The sequence below is a fragment of the Lissotriton helveticus genome, chromosome 4_1, assembly GCF_964261635.1.
Source record: "Lissotriton helveticus chromosome 4_1, aLisHel1.1, whole genome shotgun sequence".
In the NCBI taxonomy this organism is placed as follows: Eukaryota; Metazoa; Chordata; class Amphibia; order Caudata; family Salamandridae; genus Lissotriton; species Lissotriton helveticus.
Genome location: NC_136063.1, coordinates 553,684,159 through 553,704,411, shown reverse-complemented (window position 1 = coordinate 553,704,411; position 20,253 = coordinate 553,684,159). Strand labels below are relative to the sequence as shown.

At 48.2% G+C, this 20,253-nt stretch overlaps 1 protein-coding gene across 3 annotated transcripts in view; it reads left to right on the top strand.

Annotated features, from left to right (window-relative positions):
- TERF1 (telomeric repeat binding factor 1) overlaps positions 1-20,253 on the top strand; it is a 372,906-nt gene that overhangs the window by 103,612 nt on the left and 249,041 nt on the right. The gene's annotated exons all lie outside the window — the stretch shown is intronic.

Here is a 20,253-nt window from a genome sequence, read left to right as displayed (position 1 = left end):
GAGTAAATCTCATGAACAAAAAATACCTCTATAATGTTTTATTCACACTATAGGAAAACGAGCATTGTTGAGTATTCATGAAGTATATACAATTATGATGGTACAGGTGCCCCGGGGGGATGGAGGGGAAGTGATATAGTGAAGGTAAGGTGGGGAGGGTTCCTTTGTGACAATAAAAAACACGATATTTATCCAGTATTATTAGGATACCAATGTTAAACAATATACAAAGCAAATGATTACTCAATGACAGAGTTTCAAGAAACATGCCCCAATGTCCATCATGATAACGAATGGTGGGTTGAACGGGGCTGTCGAGGGGACGTGCGTCGACGTTTCGACCCTAATAAGCAGGATGAGTAAGATTCCTTGCAAGTGGGTCTTCTTCAGGACGGGCAATACGGTAGGGGCAGCCAACCTATTTTTAAAAGGGAGGGGAAGTAAGTTAATTGTATAATGGACAAGTCTCAATCTAGTTTAAGCGGGTAGGGTAAACAGGGACGTACCTGAGTACATCGGTATGGGGATGAAATTATTCCCAGTGAAGGTCGGTGACACAAGTTCAATTACCTTAAGAAGGAATCATATTAATAACCATTAGAATTAAAGGATGACGATCAAATCCAACAATTTATAAGGAGAAAGTCAGGGACTTACTAATGAAGTAAAGTCCGGAATTCCCGTAATGGATCCAGTTGCTGGACGGGGGACCACTCGAACAAACCATCTGGAAGGGGGGAACATCGTTTAGATACAGGCCGCCAAGTACCGGGGCTCGATTATCACATTATGTAAGAGCGGGACTTACCGGGTGAGTTGGAAGTCCGCTCGTTTATTGATGAAACGCTGAATAAATCAGGTGAAGTATCTGAGGGGTGAATGGACATAACAGGCGTCATTAACGATATTGGGCGTGTGACGATGGATCTCATCTCAAAAAGTTGAGAACATTTGGGTAGGCGCGCTTACCAGTCGGCAAGCAGCTCGGCGTCTTAATCTGGGATCCTCGAGGCGGCCGAGGAACTTCCTAGTATTTTAGAAGTCATGGCAACCAAGGTCACGTGTGGTAGACCTGGAAGACAGACTCGTGGAGTTGGTCCGTTACCTAGGTAACCGGATAGCTAACAGCAAGAGACGCAAGTGTCTACGTGGTGACAAATTCGAGGCTTCTAATTACGAGACTGGGAATTGTTTATGAGGGGCAGCAACATTATTGAAGATATTATTATTGTGTGGCCCCATAGAGAGTAAGTCAGATAAAGTCCGTAATGATTGGGAGAGCATACAGAGCAAAAAGCGGTGACTCCCCGGTATAGTCGGTAGTGACCGATTGAGTGACACATGAGAATTAGCATTAGTAATACATTCATATTATCATTGCAACATATTTGCGTGAATAACATTTAGCGGGCAGCAAGTATGATGGTAAATCAACGGTCACGTATTATGATGTTTACATTGACACCATACTGCGTGTCTATCACATGATGGTAAGGCGGTTTGTGTCATCAATTATTAATCAATATAAAAGCATATCATGTCCAAAAAATGTTAAAAACATATAAGTGCCGTCCCAACTAAATCATTGGGAGTCAGTCTATGCATCAACATTATACCGCGTACCTGTCACATGACGGTATAAGCAGTTACATTCTGTGTGTGTATCGAACTAGAATCATAAGTTGGAGAGAGGAAACATAATACAATGGATGTGTACATTACAGGGTCAATAAATAAATAATCTCACCATTGATGATTATGCTAAAGGGTCACTAAACATGATACAGAAGTTAGTGATTCTATTCAGAGTAAGGTTGCAAGTTGTGAGAAAGAACTATCATGTTCATTCAACCCTGATTGAATAGAGTCGAAATAAAACATCCACTTCAATTCCCTGATATTCAGTATGTTGGAAATGTTTCCCCCCCTGGGACCAAGATTGATTTTCTCAATCACGGCCCATTTAAGACTCTCAGGTAGGTGTTGGGCTGATCTAAAGTGCTCAACTAGTGGTGCACCCAGTACTTCACATCTGATGCGGCTCATATGTTGTAGGACCCGCTGCTTGATTTTCTGTTGGGTTTGCCCAATATAGATAGAATTACAGGGGCAAACAATCGCGTAGATCACCGTCGATGTGTTGCAATTGGTTAAAGTCTTCAATCGGATTTTGTCGAGTTGTGCACGAATTCTTTTGTCTGTATGCAACTGTCACAAGCTTTGCACTGACCGCATTTGAAGTGGCCAGTAGCTGGTTCCAGATTCCAGAGGGATCTGATGGTCGGCTCCTCCCTCGTTGTAAGGAGCGAACGTACCAGATAATCCTTCACACTCTTAGATTTCTTGAAGGCATGTAGTGGGGTGCCAGGATGGTTGATGTCATCCGCAACCAATTGCCAGTGATGGTTGACAATCTTTTTAATTAGATTACTCTTGGTTGAGAAGGTCGTCACACATACAATCCGATCTTCCTGTGTGTTAGTGGGATCTTTAGTCTTTAAGAGTTCCTCACGTGGGTAGAACCATGCTCTTTTCCGTGCTTTGGTCACGAGTCTTTTAGGGTAACCACGGGCTTTTAAACGGTCAGCAAGATCTTCAGACTGTTGGAAGTAATGTTCCTTAGTGGAGCAGTTTCTACGGACACGTAAAAACTGGCCAAATGGAAGGTTGTCTCGTAGAGCCCGAGGATGGTGACTATTGTACTGCAGAAGGGAGTTCCTCTCAGATGGTTTTCTGTACAATGTAGTCAAAAGTTGCCCCTGGTGTTGGTAGATAGTAATGTCCAAGAAATTTATACTCTGGTTATCCGATTGAATGGTGAATTGTAGGTGCTGTGATTGTTGATTCAGCCAGTGATGGAATTCATTAAGTGTGGCAGAGTCACCTTTCCAAATTATTAAAATATCGTCTATATAACGAACCCAGATGTGGAGATGGTTGTAAAAAGGATTGTTGGTGTTCAGTATATTGTTATCCTCGAAGGCTGCCATATATAGAATGGCTACATCCGGGGCAAAGGGAGCCCCCATAGCCACCCCCTGAGTTTGTAGAAAGAATTCATTCTTGAAGGTGAAAAAGTTCCTAGTCATTGCAATCCGAAGTAGGGATATAATGAATTCAGATGGTACTCGCATGGGTGCTGGTCTGGATTCCAAGTATCTCATAATGACTGTTAGAGCTTCCTCTTGCGGGATGCTAGTATATAAAGATACTACGTCACATGTAACCAGTAATTGTTCCACAGGGTCAAAGGGTAAGGTTTCAACTAGGTTTATCGTTTGTAGAGTATCCCTTAGATATGTTCCGGTCGCCTCTGCCAAAGGTTTGAGAAAAAAGTCAATATATCTACCAAGTGGTTCTAGTATGGAACCACAACCCGAGACAATCGGGCGTCCAGGTGGATTGGACATATCCTTATGGATTTTGGGAAGAGTGTATATCGTAGCACCTTACCTTCACTATATCACTTCCCCTCCATCCCCCCGGGGCACCTGTACCATCACAATTGTATATACTTCATGAATACTCAACAATGCTCGTTTTCCTATAGTGTGAATAAAACATTATAGAGGTATTTTTTGTTCATGAGATTTACTCGATTGTTCTTCTAAATAATTTGCTCTCCCTCACTGGGACCCCTCTATTCATAACGACAAGCACAACAGTAGCATGTGCACTTCAGAACTCTGTGGAGTATCGGTTTGCTCACTTGCAGCATTTCAGACCCGCTCCTCCAAATTTCCCTTTAGCCCTTGATGATATTAGCCAGCCTGTAGCTTGACATTCCAGATTGGAGTCAGTAATGCCCCAGAACTGGGTATTTGTTTTGCCGTGACAATAATCGGGCTTACAGTACTGTTAGTATGTACCTACAGTGATATTTACCCCTTGAGAATACACTGAGGGCACAAGCTACCCATAGATTGGAGGGTGTTTGGGTGTCCCTTTCCTGTTGTACTATACTACTCTCTGTAACTGTCCTTGCCTTGGGTAAGTGGATATATATTCTCACCAATTCCTCATCTTGAACATGTAAGGAGAGCATAATTGCTATGAGGAGGAGAAAGAAGAACTCCTCACCTGGGTAGGCACTACTATACAGAGGGTGGTGAACGGTGTCTTTGTGACGGTGTCTTGGTTCCTTTCACTCATAGGGAAGAGTTGGCTCCACTTTGTGGGATCTTTGAACTTCCTCCTGGTACTTCTGGTGACAATGTCACAAAGAACTCTGGGCTTGCCCTGATCATTTTTACCTATCTGGATTGCGAAGGGGATTTGAACAATGAGCTTCATCCTAGCAGACCTTCATGTCCATCTTCTGACCCAAAAAGGCAGAAGGAGAAGAAGTGGCCCAACTGTCAAAAACCCATACGGATATGTTTGACACTGAGGACATTAACCCATATCTTTGGAAAGGACTCAAAGATGCCCAATATGGGGCAGCTGACTCCGGAAAGCCTGGGACAAAAAGTGCAGGCATCACCTACACACAGAATGCCCTGTCTAACTCTGAAGGGTTAGATTCCCTTGGGCCAAGAGCACAGTATGATGGCCATGTTTCAGACAACGTTTGTCAAGGACCCTAAAAAGGACATCAATAGGTCCTGTTGGGCTTGCCCGGGTAAACCGCTGGATTTAGCAGGCCAACTCACAAAGATTTTGAAAATGACAGAGAAGGTGGGAGAAGCAGGTCTCTGCTCATCAAAGTTGACTCTAAACTTGGTGACAGTGCCATGTCAGAAGCAGTCCTGGTAGCTCTGCGCCCAGTTGGACAGCACAGCACGTTGGGTGAGATGACCGACCCTCTATCCTTCGCCTCCTCTGCCATGTCCAAGATCTTCGTCATTGGGCCAATGGCGTCAAAAAGTTTATCCTGGCAGGATCGCCAGGAGCGTATATTCTCTTGCGAGGGTCTTTTATGTACTTCGCAAGGAATGTTGCCATTTCTTAGTCCAATTCGGGAGTAAAGGCCACTTTCCCCTCTAATATGGGACGTGGACATTCGCCCTAAGGCATCCCGAGCTTCCTTTTCCAGAGGCTTGTGGAGGCGTCCCGTCACGAACTTGGCCACCTTGTCCTCAGGCTGCAGAGCGTGGATGGATAATTTCATCCGGATCCAGCATACCGAAAGCGTCCTGGGGCAAAGCGCCGTGGAACTAGCCGGACACCAAGAATGCGACGACCCCTCATCGTCGTCTGTGTCAGTAGGGGAACCCCCATCTTGAGATGGGGAAGGAGGTGCTGTGGACACTGTGGGCTCCGGTGGCGGGGGAGGCGCAGAAGGGGGAGGCACTCTTCAAGCGCTCAAAGGCATCCTTGTCCACACTTTGCGCCCCCTCCGCGCCACCTTCCACGCATACCTTCTTTGGCGGCGGGGAACCCTCTGCTGATATGGGAATTGGCGCGGGGCGACAGTCCCCCCGTGAGCCGGAGCCAACCTAGCGCACTCTGCTATAATGCGGCTAGTCAGGCGCTCCTCCATAAGAGCCACTACCTCATTCACATATCTGAGGATGGAGGTATCTACCGCCTTGAAGAAATTGTCATAAAGAGGTAGGTACTGAGTAGCCTCTTCCTCCTCGTAATACCTTCCCTGTTCCATGGCTCACAGGCACTCGGCAGGCAAGGCTTAACTCTCCCATCTCAGGGTTAACCCACTCAAGAACCCAGCAGGCAGCACTCCGGTATGACTGGCCAGCTGTAATGTCACCAAGGCCCTTGACAGGCAAGGGTTAGCTCCCCTAGCGCAGGGTTAACACACCCAACAACCCAGCATACAGAACTATGGGATGACTGGACAAGCAGTCAGAGTGGGACCCCTCAACTAGCCGGAGGTTTATGGGCAGATCGAAGAGCTACAAATTAATTTTGGTGCTGAAGGAACTCCACTATGGGCTGTACACAGCGCCCTGAGCAAGGAGGCCGTCAGTCAGACTGACGCGGCCTAGCCGCCACCAAGTGCGCTCCCCAGGAACCAGTGTACAATCTCGCCGTCGGCAAGTAAAGCGGGAAAACTCCCTGATTACGGACCCCAGCGGGCATGAAAGCAGTGCGAATAAGGGCAATACAGACCCCGTAGGATGTTCAGGTTTGGCGGCTGGGGGTCAGGCTCTGGCGGACTCGTCTCTCACTCAGCGTGGCTGCGCTTTGAAGTCACTGCGCTGCAGGAGCAACGAGATGTGCGAGCGCCCCCTGGCGGCTACAGTGCTCGCCGCAATTGGACCTGCAGCGTAAGGAGCGAAAGCGCTCCCGTGGCATATAACAAAAGAGGGGAATCTGTAAAGTAAACGGACAATATAATGCGCAAACACAGCAATCCCCTCAATGTTGACCCAAATTATGTAACAAGGCACAATTAACCTCAAACATTAAAAGATCAAACACAAGAGAAAGAAAGGCACTTATCGAGCTGCGCAGCAGCAAAGAAAGAGGAGGGTTTCACAAGATGGTGGAGCTTTCTAGGAGTCGTGGACAGTGTGGAAGGACTCCATTACTGTTATCCCTGGGACTTATGGGAGTTGCTGTTTATGGACTGGACTTACTTGATTTTGTGAGATCAATGATGTCTTTCTTTGTCAGAAAAAGTCATTTTTACTGCTTTTCTGGCTGCTGTGTTTTTGCATAAGAATTAAAGCGAAGGAAGAAAAGCTTAATCGGAGCCTCCGGTCCGGACATAGAATCAATGATTGGGTGGAAAAATTGGGATGGTCAGATATGTGTCCTTGAGGTTGAGGCGCACCAACCTGCTCTTGGGTTTATAAGGAGGTATCTCAAGAGGTGAAAACCCAGCCACTCATTGAATTCCTTCAGATTGATTACTGGCCACCATCCTTATTCTCCACCAGGAAGAGATTGCTGAGTAAAAAAATTGGTCAGAGGACATCTGTACAAAGGCATCTTTGGTGAGTAACTCTGCCACCTCTGCATCCATCAATGCAACATCTGCGTCTAAAAAGACCAGTGGGGTAGGAGGCTCCCTTTGGGTAGGTTAGCTGTAGAACTCTATACAAAAAGTTTGCGTGGTCTGAAATACCCAAGAGTCTGAAGTTGTAGCCGGCCAGTGGTAAACAAACATCAGTAACCTGCCCCCTACTCACCCCCAGGAGTTGTTCGGGAACGGGGTGAACACTCAACTTGAACCAAACATTATTTGCCACCGCCCCTGTGGCTACCTCGCAATCCCCGGTTTCTGGGGTAGCCTCTGGTGGTTTAGAAGTTGCTGTACTTTGAGGTATCCTAGTATTGCTCTGTTTCTGGGGTAGCTTCTGGTGGTGTAGAAGTTGCTGTACTTTGAGGTATCCTAGTACTGCTCCTTCTACTGCTGTAGCCTCTGCTAGGGCCTGGAGGTCGAGAGTGGCCGGCCAAGCGCCCCCCTTCCTTGGCCAGCCCCGATGAAAACCCAGGGCATAAATATCTGCTTAATTGACGCCTCAGTTAGTGAGTTTAATGTCGCTACATATTTCCCCAATTCAAAAATTAACAGGTCGCCAAAAAGTCCACCTTGGGTTAGAGGGCCAGCTTCTGAGATGGCGATGTCCCCCAGTTTGGGGTCTACCTTTTATGAGAAGTGAGTGGCACCTTTCGGTCGAGTGGCACAGTTCACATTCCCCAAAAAGATAATGGCCCTCTGGGCCCACTCTGACAGTACTTCAGGAGAGATTAAAGCCCAGATGCTTTTGCGACCTCCGCCATAACCAGGATGGTAAACATCGTTTACCACAAATCCTTTTCCCCGCAGGCTATTACAGCGTGGTCGTTACAACGACCAAGTTGTAATAACGCATACCATTTCCCCCGCAAGTCATAACAACGACTTGCCGAGGGGTCAGAAGGTGTTTGATTTAAAATCCAACACCCTCTCTACTGTTGCACCGACTGGAGTTGAAATAGTAAACTTGTAGCAAGGTGGTGGGGAGAACTACCGATATGGACTGGTGGACTACTGATAACCCTTCCACCCCCTCTCTTTCACCGCTTCAGGACACCTGGGAAACTGAGTCCGAAGCGTGGTGGAATCAACTTCCCACACGAAGTGCGGACTGTTCCTTTAATGGGGCCGAGTATACAGGAGAAGACACACCCACCTACGACGCGCTACTGGGCCGAGTGAGCAGCTTGGTGAAACAAGGCACGCCCCCCTGTGACGTGCTGTCTCGAGGAGTGGACAAGAAGCCGGAAGAGGAAGAAACGGTGTGTCCCGAAACCTGGGAGAAGAGAAGAGAGCGATCGGAGTGCGGGGAGAACGGAGAAGGAGCGAACAAGGAGAGCGGAGAGGAGCGGAGGACGGTGGAAGCAGTGCCTGGAGGCCAACGTTACCAAGCATCGCCCAGCCATACTCACGAAGGAGTGTGGCTCACACAGGTGCGTCACCGCGTATCTGGTTGGCTGGGGAGGCGTGGCAACACAGTGTAGATAGTGTATATAGCGTCATATCATTCCTTATCGGATCATTCCCCCCCTTTTGTACCTCCTTTCCTCACCTCCAAACCTTCACCAGATAGACCACGTGAGACCTTGTAAAGCACTCCATTACCGGTGTCCTCACTACCCTGGTCCCCCTGGGGAACGTACTATCCGGAACAAGAAAGCTAAGAGTCCTCTCTTTTCCTTCCCGCATGTGGCGCTGGAACCCCACGAGAGAAGACGAACGGGTGACATCAGAGGCAGAGCAGAGGCGGATCAGTCCTAGAAGATCCCGCGGCCTTGCAGACACCTTGGATCCTGCATCTCTAGCAAGAGAGATACTAACCCAGCGGAAGACAAAAGCCTTCATTAGAATAAAACCTCATTTACCTCACTCTGGTTTCCGTGTCCCTCCTTCTGAACTGCCACAACTGGTGTCAGAAGTGGGATCTGAGCCTTCCATCCCGACTGTAGAGATGGACCAATTAATACAACACATAATAAAGGGCCAAGAGAAGCTGGAATGGGCGGTCGAACGACAGATGTCCTCAGCCCAGGCTGATCGAGAAACGTTCAAGGCAGCCATGACTGCTCAGATGGAGGGACTACAGAAAGCTTTGCAAGAGCCTGGTAGCGCACCCATGACAGAACGGAGAACTCCAGTACCTCATCCGTCAGGGGTATCGCTTCAAAAATACAACCCTGGCGAGGACCCGGACGCCTTTTTAACGAACTTTCAGAGGGCTGCCAGAGCCTGTGGGTGGCCGGAAGACAAATGGCCATTCTTCCTGGCTCCCCTGCTGTCAGGCGTAGCGCAGGTGGCGTACCTAGTAGCGAACGCTACCGGGATCACTCGTTATCCACAGATAAAGACTATAATAATGGATCACCTAGGTATGGACTCAGAAGCCTACCGAGTCCGCTTCCGCAAAGAAAAAGGGTTGGCAGGCGAAAATCCGAAAACTTTGTTTTTTCGCTTAAAGAACGCGGCTGATCAGTGGATTCAGCCTGAGAGCAAAACTAAAGAAGAGATTATGGACTGCATATACCTCGAACAGTTCATGGAAGCTTTGCCCTACGCGACCCAGAGGTGGTTAAGGCAGCATGCAGGGCTAAAGCCAGCTCAGGCGATTAAAATGGCCTCTACGTATTCTAGAGCACAACCAAAAGTTTACCCCTGGGAATCCGAGAAACCAAAAACACAGATGACTTCCAAACCAGAGAGAAAGGGAAAGCCCGGACTGGAGCCCTCCAAGCAAAAAACCACACCGAGTCGAGTACCCAGTGATGAGGGGGCCCCAGTGCTTCGATTGCGGAGAGTGGGGCCACATAGCCCGGATGTGCCCAAGAAAGAAACAAAGCGAAGAACCAATGGAAGTGGGCTATGCTCCTAGAGCCGTCATGTATACCGCCAAAATGGGCCCATCCTTTTATGTAAGAGCTATGGTTAACCAGAGGTGGCTTAGGACGTTGCTAGATTCAGGCCGCCGACAGTCGGTTATACAAAAATCCTTGATACTCCCACACCAACTCATACCCAGTTCCCAGGTGTTTATCCGATGTGTCCACGGGGATGTGAAACCCTGTACCCTGGCCGAACTTATGATACAACCCGTGGATAGGAACCCTTGTAAGGTTAAGGTAGGAGCAGTCGACACTCTTCCTGAAGACCTGATCTTGGGGGTCGACAACCCCGACTTTGTAGCCCTGTTCAAGAAACAGACGCAGGAACCGGGACGGAGGACAACAAACTCCCTTATAGTAGCAGAACCATGGGCTCTAGATCGCAACTTTAGATTCGCCCAAGCAAACGACGCCACACTTTACAACTCGTGGGAGTCTGCCCACACCGGACAGGGAGAACCTCAGGCACCATACCCAGATTCATTATAGAAAAGGATTTACTATACCGGGAGGGAAAGAGGGTGATCCAAAGCAATTGTTAGTACCCAAAGAGTTCAGAGAGCAGGTCTTATATTATGCCCATACACACTTAACTGCTGGTCACATTGGGGCGGAGAAAACACTACAGAACATATTAAAGTGTTTTTTTGGCCTGGCCTGTACAAGGAAGCAACGGCCTTTTGTTGGACCTGTGAGGTTTGCCAGCGGAGGAACTTAGAGACCCCCAGCTGTTCCCTTACAACCAATGCCTATCATAGGCCAACCCTTTGAGAGGGTTGGCATGGACCTCATTGGGCCTCTGCCACGTTCTTCCAAAGGGAACACCTACGCGCTAGTGATTGTAGATTACGCCACCAGATTCCCCGAAGCTTTCGCCCTCAAATCACCCACAACAAAAAACATAGCGGAGAAGTTCTTAGAACTGTTTGCTCGAGTAGGGTTCCCTAAAGAGGTTGTAACCGACCAAGGGACTCCATTAGTTTCTAAGCTAATGAAAGAGGTCACCAAGTCATTAAATATCCAACAAATACGCACATCTGCTTATCACCCGCAGACAGACGGGTTAGTGGAGCGTCACAATCGTTCACTCAAAACCACATTGAGGAAAATGTTATCCCTAGAAAATCGAGACTGGGACCGTCTACTCCCATTGGCCCTATATGTCTTGCGGGCACAAGTACAAAGCTCCACTGGGTATTCTGCTTTCGAACTGCTTTATGGAAGACAGCCTAGATCACTACTCGAAAAAACCCGAGAGGCCTGGGAAAGAGAAGAACAAGAAGAATCCAGGTCTCTCCTAGAGTATACTCGGCTCCGGCGACGCAAGATAGGGAAATTGAGGGACCTGGCTTATTCCAACATCGAATGTAGCCAGCTACGCCAGAAAAAAACATATGACAGAGGAAAAAAATGGAGAACGCTAAAGATAGGGGATTGGGCTTTGGTCCTACTGCCAAGGACAGCACAAAAATTCCAGAGAGAATGGAAGGGGCCGTATCCGGTTGTTGAAGTAATCGGAACAAAAACCTATAGACTCCAGATATCTACGGCCAGAAAACAATGCTTTCATATAAACATGCTGAAGAAGTGGTTAGGACCTACACCCAGGAACGCCCAGTTCATTTTGCCATCCACTATAGATGCCACCAGCCTTGAAGCACTACCCATCAACCAGGAAATCAGTGCCGATATGAAACAGGAACTAGTAGACACCCTCATTCCTTTTGCAGACCTATTTTCAGATCAACCAGGTAGTACCACCTTGATAGAACACAGAATAGACACTGAGCCGGGGAAGACTGTGAAAATACGACCGTTTCGGATTCCAGCTGCTAGGCGGGAGTCCGTGAGGAAAGAGGTACAGGAGATGTTGCGCCTAGGAGTAATCAGACCATCACGTAGCAGCTGGTCATCACCAATTGTAATGGTGCCTAAACCGGACGGGACCATGAGGTTCTGTATGGATTTTAGAGCACTCAATTCCATTTCCTCATTTGATGCGTACCCCATACCAAGGGTAGACGAGTTAATCGAGCGCATTGGGGAAGCTCGTTTCATAACAACATTAGACCTAACAAAGGGGTACTGGCAAGTGCCTCTAACGGAGGAGGACAGACACAAAACGGCCTTCTCTACGGACGAAGGACTTTTTGAATTTAACGTGTTGCCATTCGGATTACACGGAGCACCAGCCACATTCCAAAGGTTAATGCACAAGATTCTCTTTCCTTTCCGAGCCTTCTGCTCCGTGTATTTGGACGACATCGTCATTTTCAGGGAGTCCTGGCAGACTCACCTGAACCACCTCCAGACCATATTGCTGGCACTAACAGACGCCGGGTTGCATATAAATGCCAAGAAGTCCAGAGCTGCATATACTAAGGTCAAATATCTGGGGTACATGCTCAATGAGGGAGCCATAGCGCCCCATGAGGAGAACGTTAAAGCAATAAGAGACACGCCATTTCCCAGCACAAAAAAAGAACTGAGAGCCTTCCTAGGCCTTATAGGTTACTACCGACGGTTCCTTGCCAACTTTGCGGAAATGGCTAGTCCCCTGACTACTCTCCTCCAGAAGGGGGTGAGTCCAAAACAGATACAGTATCCACCTGATGAGGCAAAGAGGGCGTTCAAAGACCTGAAGGAAGCAATAACCACCAGTCCCATCTTAATAGCCCCAGACTTTGACAAACCCTTTATGGTAGCTACAGACACGTCCGACACTGGCATAGGCGCTGGGGGGAGGAGTGTAGCAAGGTGGTGGGGAGCACTACCGATATGGACTGGTGGACTACTAATAACCCTTCCACCCCCTCTCTTTCACCGCTTCAGGACACCTGGGAAACTGAGTCCGAAGCGTGGTGGAATCAACTTCCCACACGAAGTGCGGACTGTTCCTTTAATGGGGCCGAGTATACAGGAGAAGACACACCCACCTACGACGCGCTACTGGGCCGAGTGAGCAGCTTGGAGGAACAAGGCACGCCCCCCTGTGACGTGCTGTCTCGAGGAGTGGACAAGAAGCCAGAAGAGGAAGAAACGGTGTGTCCCAACACCTGGGAGAAGAGAAGAGAGCGAGCGGAGTGCGGGGAGAACGGAGAAGGAGCGAACAAGGAGAGCGGAGAGGAGTGGAGGACGGCAGAAGCAGTGCCTGGAGGCCAACGTTACCAAGCATCGCCCAGCCATACTCACGGAGTTGTGGCTCACACAGGTGCGTCACCGCATATCGGGTTGGCTGGGGAGGCGTGGCAACGCAGTGTAGATAGTGTATATAGCGTCATATCATTCCTTATCGGATCATTCCTTCCCCCCTTTTGTACCTCCTTTCCTCCCCTCCAAACCTTCACCAGATACACCACGTGAGACCTTGTAAATTTGAATTTGAATTTAAAAATATTTGTTAAGCGCTCGTACACCAGGCGGCTTCATGGCGCTGTTGAGGAAAGAGAATGGTTCCTGGGTGGAAGGGGAGGGTTAGATTTTAAAAGCCTGTGAAAACAAATGAGTTTTTAGGGTGCTGCGGAACTCCGGATAAGATGATGTAGATCTCATAAGGAGAGGAAGAGAGTTCCAAAATTGCGGCGCCAGGGCGTAGAAACTTGGAGCCTCCCATCCTACTCTTCTTGAACCTGGGCACCACCAAAAGGGACAAGGAAGAGGAACGCAATTGCCTGCTAGGGATATAGGGTACGATTTTGGACCTAATGAAAGAAGGCGCTGTTCCCGCGAGGGCCTGGAAAGTCATACATCCCATTTTAAAAAGGGCCCTTTCTCTAATAGGGAGCCAATGGAGGGATCTTAAGAGGGGAGTGGTGTGGTGTGATTTGGGTAAGCCATGTACCAGGCGGGCGGCTTGGTTCTGCACCAAGTGAAGCCGTCGGATGGAGTATGCAGGGGCGCCATTGTACAGGACATTCCCGTAATCTAAACGAGAGAGAACCATAGCTATCACGATCAGTTTGAGGGCTGAGAGAGAAAAAAAAGTGAGACCTTCCGGATGGTACGCAAGGTAAAAAAACAGGAAGAAACCACCGTGCTGATCTGGGAGTGTAGAGTGAGTTGATGGTTAAGGGTGATCCCCAAGGTCTTAACAGAGGAAGAAGGGGAAGGGGAGGGACCAAGAGAGGGGGGCCAGAAAGAAGGAGACCCGGGGTTGAGTTTATCACCAGTGAGAAGAAGCTCGGTCTTGTCAGGGTTGAGCTTAAGATGGTTAGAGCTCATCCAATCCCTGACAAAGACCATCACTGATTTGAAATTAGAAATAGAGTCAGGGGAATCAGAGAGATTAAAAATGAGCTGGAGGTCATCGGCGTAATTAAACACCGTGACCTCCATCCCCTGAAGTGCAAAAATGAGGGGACAGATATAAATTAAAAAGAAGGGGGGAGAGAGAAGATCCCTGGGGGACGCCACATTGAACTTTGCGGGCCTGGGAGGAGAAGTTCGCCAGATTGACTGCCTGTGAGCGATCGCTCAAAAATGATCTTAACCAGGCCAAGGCAGAGCCTCCGATGCCTGCCGCCTCGACACGGGAGAGGAGAATGGTATGGTCCACCGTGTCGAAGGCGGCCGACAAATCGAGCAGAACCAATGCCTGGGGGAGATTCGTGTCCTGTCCCTCTCTAAGTGTGTCTAAGACAGATACAACCACTTTTTCAGTGGAATGGAGAGGGCGGAATCCAGCTTGGCGAGATGCAAGGTAACCGCTGTCCTCGATGAAAGAGCTGAGGACTTTAGTGACGTGGCGTTCTAAGCATTTGGCTAGATAGGGGAGGAGAGAAATCGGCCGAAAATTTGCAAGCACTGTGGGATCTGCGCCTGTTTTTTTTAAAATAGGGATAATGGTGGCAGCTTTGTGACAGGTGGGGACGGTACCTGATTTGAGGACCTCATTAAGGAAGGTGGGGGAGGGGAAGGGCAAGTTAGAAAGATATCTCGCAGGATATGGGCCGGGCAGGGATCAGAAGGGGATCCCGACTTGACGCTAGATAGCAGAGGGAGGAAAGTTTCTTTAGACAACGGAGCTAAATGGTCTAGGTGATAAGTGTTGGGTGGGGGATCAGGGTTTAAAAATGCTGGGGAAGGAGGGATAATGTTGGCCTTGATGTCTGAAATTTTATTGGTGAAAAAATTGTTCAGCGAGTCGCACAGGATCTGGGAGGGTACTGGCTTGGATGTGGTCCTGTCCGAGGAGGCCAGTTTGAATACTGTTGCGAAAATTTCCCTGGGTTGGTTCTCGGCCCGGAGGATCTTATTCGAAAAATAGGAGGTTTTGGCGTCTAAGATGGCTTTTTTGTACTCTGCCTGGACGGAGGAGTACAGTAGTTTGGAGGCAGTGCAGTAGGTGCGTCTCCATGCACGTTCGGCGCGACGGACAGCCAGTTTTTTCTCCTTAAGTTCTGGGCTGAACCATTTGTTGACGTCGTGAGCACGTCTTACCTTGATGTGTTTTAAGGGGGCCAGTTGGTCACAGGCGTTAGTCAGCCAAGTATTAAGAGTCTCGGCCTGACGTAATGTGGTAAGTCCCTCCAAGGAAGGACTAGATGCTAGTAGGGAGGAGCAAAGTGCCGGGATATCGGCTTTGCCCCTGTTACGGGCCCAGATGTTCTTGGGCAGGGAAAGTTTTGTGGTCAGACTAAGATCCAATGAGAAGGAGATTAGATAGTGGTCGGACCACAGACAAGGGGTAACACTAGGTGCGTGAATAGGGATGTTAAGGGACCAAACTTGGTCCAAAATATGACCCTGAATGTGGGTTGGGGTGTGAATGTGAGATATAAAGTTAAGGCTGAGAAGTGATTCCGTAAAGTCACGGGAGAGGGCATCTTCAGCTGGATCCGAAGGCCAAAAATTGAAGTCTCCAAGTACCAGGACCGCTGAGTTGTTCACAGCTAATGTGGCGAGCAGGTCCTGGAAAGCTGAAAGGAAATGTGACATATTGTTGGGAGGACGATACATCAGAACACATGTGATAGGTGTCTGAGAGGAATTAGAGCGTGCGACTAGATAGTCAACCGCTGGGATGGGAGAATGGGGTAATAGTTGGAAGTGTAAATCGGAGCGAATAATCAAAGCCACTCCCCCACCTGCTTTGCCGGGAGGTCGATCAGCCCGGAGTGCATAGTAAGAGGAAGGCAAGGCCGCAAGCACGTTAGGCAGAGAGTCCTGGCAGAACCAGGTTTCCGTAAGGAACAGTAGTGTAGGTTTCTGAGTGTCCAGAAAGATAAACAGATCAAGGTGGTGTTTTACTGCTGACCGAGTGTTCAATAGGAAAGCAGAGATGGTCGGTGTATCGCTTATTTGAGGGGTAGGAGAGTCAGAGCGGGCGGGAAGTCGAACTAATGAGGGTAGATTGGAAGGTGAGGAGGGGAGAGGGAAAGGACTTGAGATCCCGACCTCAGCAATATGGTCCAGTACGGCTTGCTTAAAATTCCATGGGCCTTGGTAGGCGCACAGTGTTTCGGGGGTATAAGAAACCAAATGGGCAGAGTGCAGTGCCCCTGACCCCGTCCGACCGCGGACGGGCGCAGACGGGCTTGCCTTAGGGCGCCTTTGGCGCGCGCCCGCTGCGCTCGTCCGGGGGTTGCACATTATAATGAGGTGAGAGGCGGGCGTGGCCTCCGGTGAGTGGGCGTGGCCAAAGGGCTTGGGGGGCGATGGCGGCAATCAATTTCACCTGCCCGCGTCCGCTGCGAGGGAATATCCACCAGGGCTTAGGGTGAGACGTGCCCAACAAAGATTAAAAATCAGGTAGGAGCAATATTTTAAAAGAATACAGTTTTACAACACACGAGCATTTCTCCCGGCTTCCGCCTCAGGAGTTTGTGTCCTCTGGCGCGAGCTAGTATTCAGCGCGCCTTTATCAGTTTCTAAAAGGGGCGTGGCCTCCCGTGAGTGGGCGTGGCCGAAGGGCTTGGGGGGCGATGGCGGCAATCAATTTCACCTGCCCGCGTCAGCGCTTGCGTCCGCTGCGAGGGAATATCCACCAGGGTAAAGCACTCCATCACCGGTGTCCTCACTACCCTGGTCCCCCTGGGGAACGTACTATCCGGAACAAGAAAGCTAAGAGTCCTCTCTTTTCCTTCCCGCATGTGGCGCTGGAACCCCACGAGAGAAGACGAACGGGTGACATCAGAGGCAGAGCAGAGGCGAATCAGTCCTAGAAGATCCCGCGGCCTTGCAGACACCTTGGATCCTGCATCTCTATCAAAAACCTTCATTACAATAAAACCTCATTTACCTCACTCTGGTTTCCGTGTCCCTCCTTCTGAACTGCCACAAAACTATACTATTCAGACATCCAGCGCCCCCCTCAAGGAAGTCGAGCGCTGGATAGGAACTTGCCGTTGGCTGTGATGGGACTCCTTTCCACATCATTCCTGCACTTCCTGCTTCCCCTGAATACTGGTGAGTAATGCTGGTGAGCATAACTCGCTTAAATGGCTTCTTGCAGCGCAGGACATGCCCGTGAAAAACCTGTGCCAAGTTCAGGCCATTCATTGACCGAAAGAGGCCGGGCTGGGCCACCTCCCTTGATTTTTATTTTTTATTTTCAAGTGTTGGCTTTTTGTTACTTATCATATTTACTTAGTAGCTTTTGTGATAGCCTCCCTTTGTTTTCAGTGCCACAAATCTACTGGGCTTCGTTCAGAGGCCCAGTGACCTCCTTTGGAGCTATCAATGTTCTATTTTTGTTGCCCAGTGGGCTGGTTTTCCCGTATTCTAGTGTTATCATTTTTTCTTCTTTAACTAAGTTGTTGATTACACAAGGGGTTTAGTGTAAATGTTTTGATTTTAGCTGTTTAAAACTTTTGTAGCCTTATAATAGAGTAAATATGGGTAATAAAAAAACGGAGGAGGGTCCCCTGGCCCACCTAAGCTAAAACAAAAAGTCCTAGACATGCAGCAGAAACTTTCACGTTCAAGGAAGAAGTTGAATCACTAATCCGTGAGGGAAAACCTCAGAAGGGCAAACCGAAGATCACACTTTTCTTTATTAACAAACCTGATAAAAACACTTTATCTGCACCCCTTCCAATCCCTGTCCCTTATTATTCACCAAACCCCACACCAGAGCCAGGCCCTTCAACCTTTTCTGAAGTTTTCATTACCAATAGGGAAAGAGAATCTTCTAACCACCAAATTTTGTGTAGCAATAGGTTTTCCTTGCTACAAAATATAGTGGGCAGTCAATTGGCTAACCAGGCAGACCCACCTGAACTTTGTGATATTGGAGACCCTGCTACTCATGATTATTCTTTAACAAGAAATATTCTCCTTGCCATAAGTGTCCTAAAAGAGGAGAACGTCCAACTTAAAGCCCTAGGTACAAAACCGTCACTGCCGGACCAGAACTGCCCACTGAGGGTTTTGCCAGCTGTGGGCTGCTATTGCACCACAAGAGTATCTGTGAACCAATCAACTATGACAGATGCTCTATTTGATCGAACCCCTCAAACTATTTTTTCAATATTTGATGTCCCTCTACTACCCTCCCTCTCATTCAAATTTCCATCATAGGAGGGAGGGGTTTGTACCCTTTAATGCCGAAAAACGAAGAAGAGAACGTTTATTGAGTGGCCTTTCATCCCCTTGCCCAATGGGGCCAGATCTCAACTAGGATTTCAACCTGTGAGCCCTTCCTCTGTAGCTCGTCAACTGATCGCTTGTATACTAAACCTACACAGTCTCCTGTTCGCCACAGTCGCAAGGGTGCCAAGGTCTATATGATCAACGTCCCCAAAGTCCGGCCCAGAGCTTACGGAGAAGGCGACTCCATTGTTAATAAGGTTATCTACTGGATCAGAACCCAGAGGGATTGAGTTTCAATTATTCACTCAAACATTATTCATGCCCAAAGGATATTGTTTCGTGCTATTCTTCATGACTACATTTCCCCAGAGCTTGTTGAGGATCACTTGGTAAAGTGAACATGGATGTGAGGTCTATTGCACCTTCTGTGGCCCCAATCTTTTTCAAGCTTAACATCTTTCAAAAGATCAGGCCCGACCTTCAAAGTCGTTCTTCCTCATCTTGTAATTTAAATTACATCTTTGGTGAAAGATATGCCTCTCGCCTCTTATGTTCTCTCCAGCAGCCAACCAACTAGATCTCAACCCCACAGTCCACAGGCTGACCAGGAACTCTCTAATGTGTGCAATCTGTTGATCACACCTACGCTTTCTTCTATGCCTGTCCCCAGTGGGTCTCTTAAGAACATAGATTGAGACTTTTCACTGGAGTGTACTGCTAACTTAAGTAATGAGCATTCTATTCGGTTTTATCAGTTTTTGAATGTTTATCCTAATCTATCTGAACTTAATTTACTGTTGCAGAACCTTCGGCGAGTTGCCGTGAGATGTGATCTTTCAAAAGGGTGACGTATTTCCAGGTGATAGGGGAGAATCATAAAGCTTGATTGATAGGGCTAATCATGCGGCAGAAACTTGCCTGGAAAGGGGAGAGAATTTTTGGAGTCATCCACCCACTCCTGGAGTTTGTAAGTAGCTGAGAAAAAAGTTTTTTTGCAAGTTATCAAGTAGACTTATAGGTCTGTAATTCTTAGGATTGCTCCTATCACCTTTCTTATAAATGGGGATAATGTGAGCCCCTGCCTAGGTTGCTTATAAAACAGTGCCAGATAATTCATTCGAAAGGCGACTGATGAAGGGGGCTCCAATGTCCATCTCCGATTTATAAAGATCACCATGGACAGCATTAGGTCCTGGGGCCTGTTAAACCCCCAAGATATTGGGGGGGGGGGGGGGGGAAGAAATATCTAGGTTTTTAATGTGGCACTGGAGAGATAGCTTGAGCCAGACTATCAGACCGCCAGAGTGTCTGCCACTAGTAGATGGAATTGCATTACTACCAAAGGAAATTTACTCTACTCTGTAGAGCAGGGAAACTGTCCAAGTTTCCTGAATTAGAACTATATGAAAGGAATCCATTAAGCCATTCCAGGAAGTATCCGGAGCCTCTCTGGATAAGTAAAATAAGTAGATTAAGTCACTTTCTTCTCCAGTTCAGGAAACTGTTGAAGACATGGTTGTTTGACCAGTAACCGCTCCCTATATCATTATATGTGGCCTTTGTTGACCTTGGGTCCGCTTCGTTCCTAGTCCTATCCTCTGTGAAGTCCTTGGTGATATGGGAGTGCCGTATCCTATATTAGATACCATTACTAGGCTATATCAATCAAATTGCACTCCAGTCAAATGGGGGAGCAGAATTTACAGAGCCCATTCCTGTACGTAGGGGTGTTCGCCAAGAGTGTGTGTTGGCACCATCATTGTTCTCCCCATATGTCAATGGTTTGTGGACCATCTTAACACAAGGATTCCCGACGCCCTGAAGTTGTGGGAACAAGATACCTGTGCCCCTCTTTGCCTGCAAAACCCTCCTTCTGTACAGAACCCCATCCGGTCTTCAAAATAGTTTACCAGA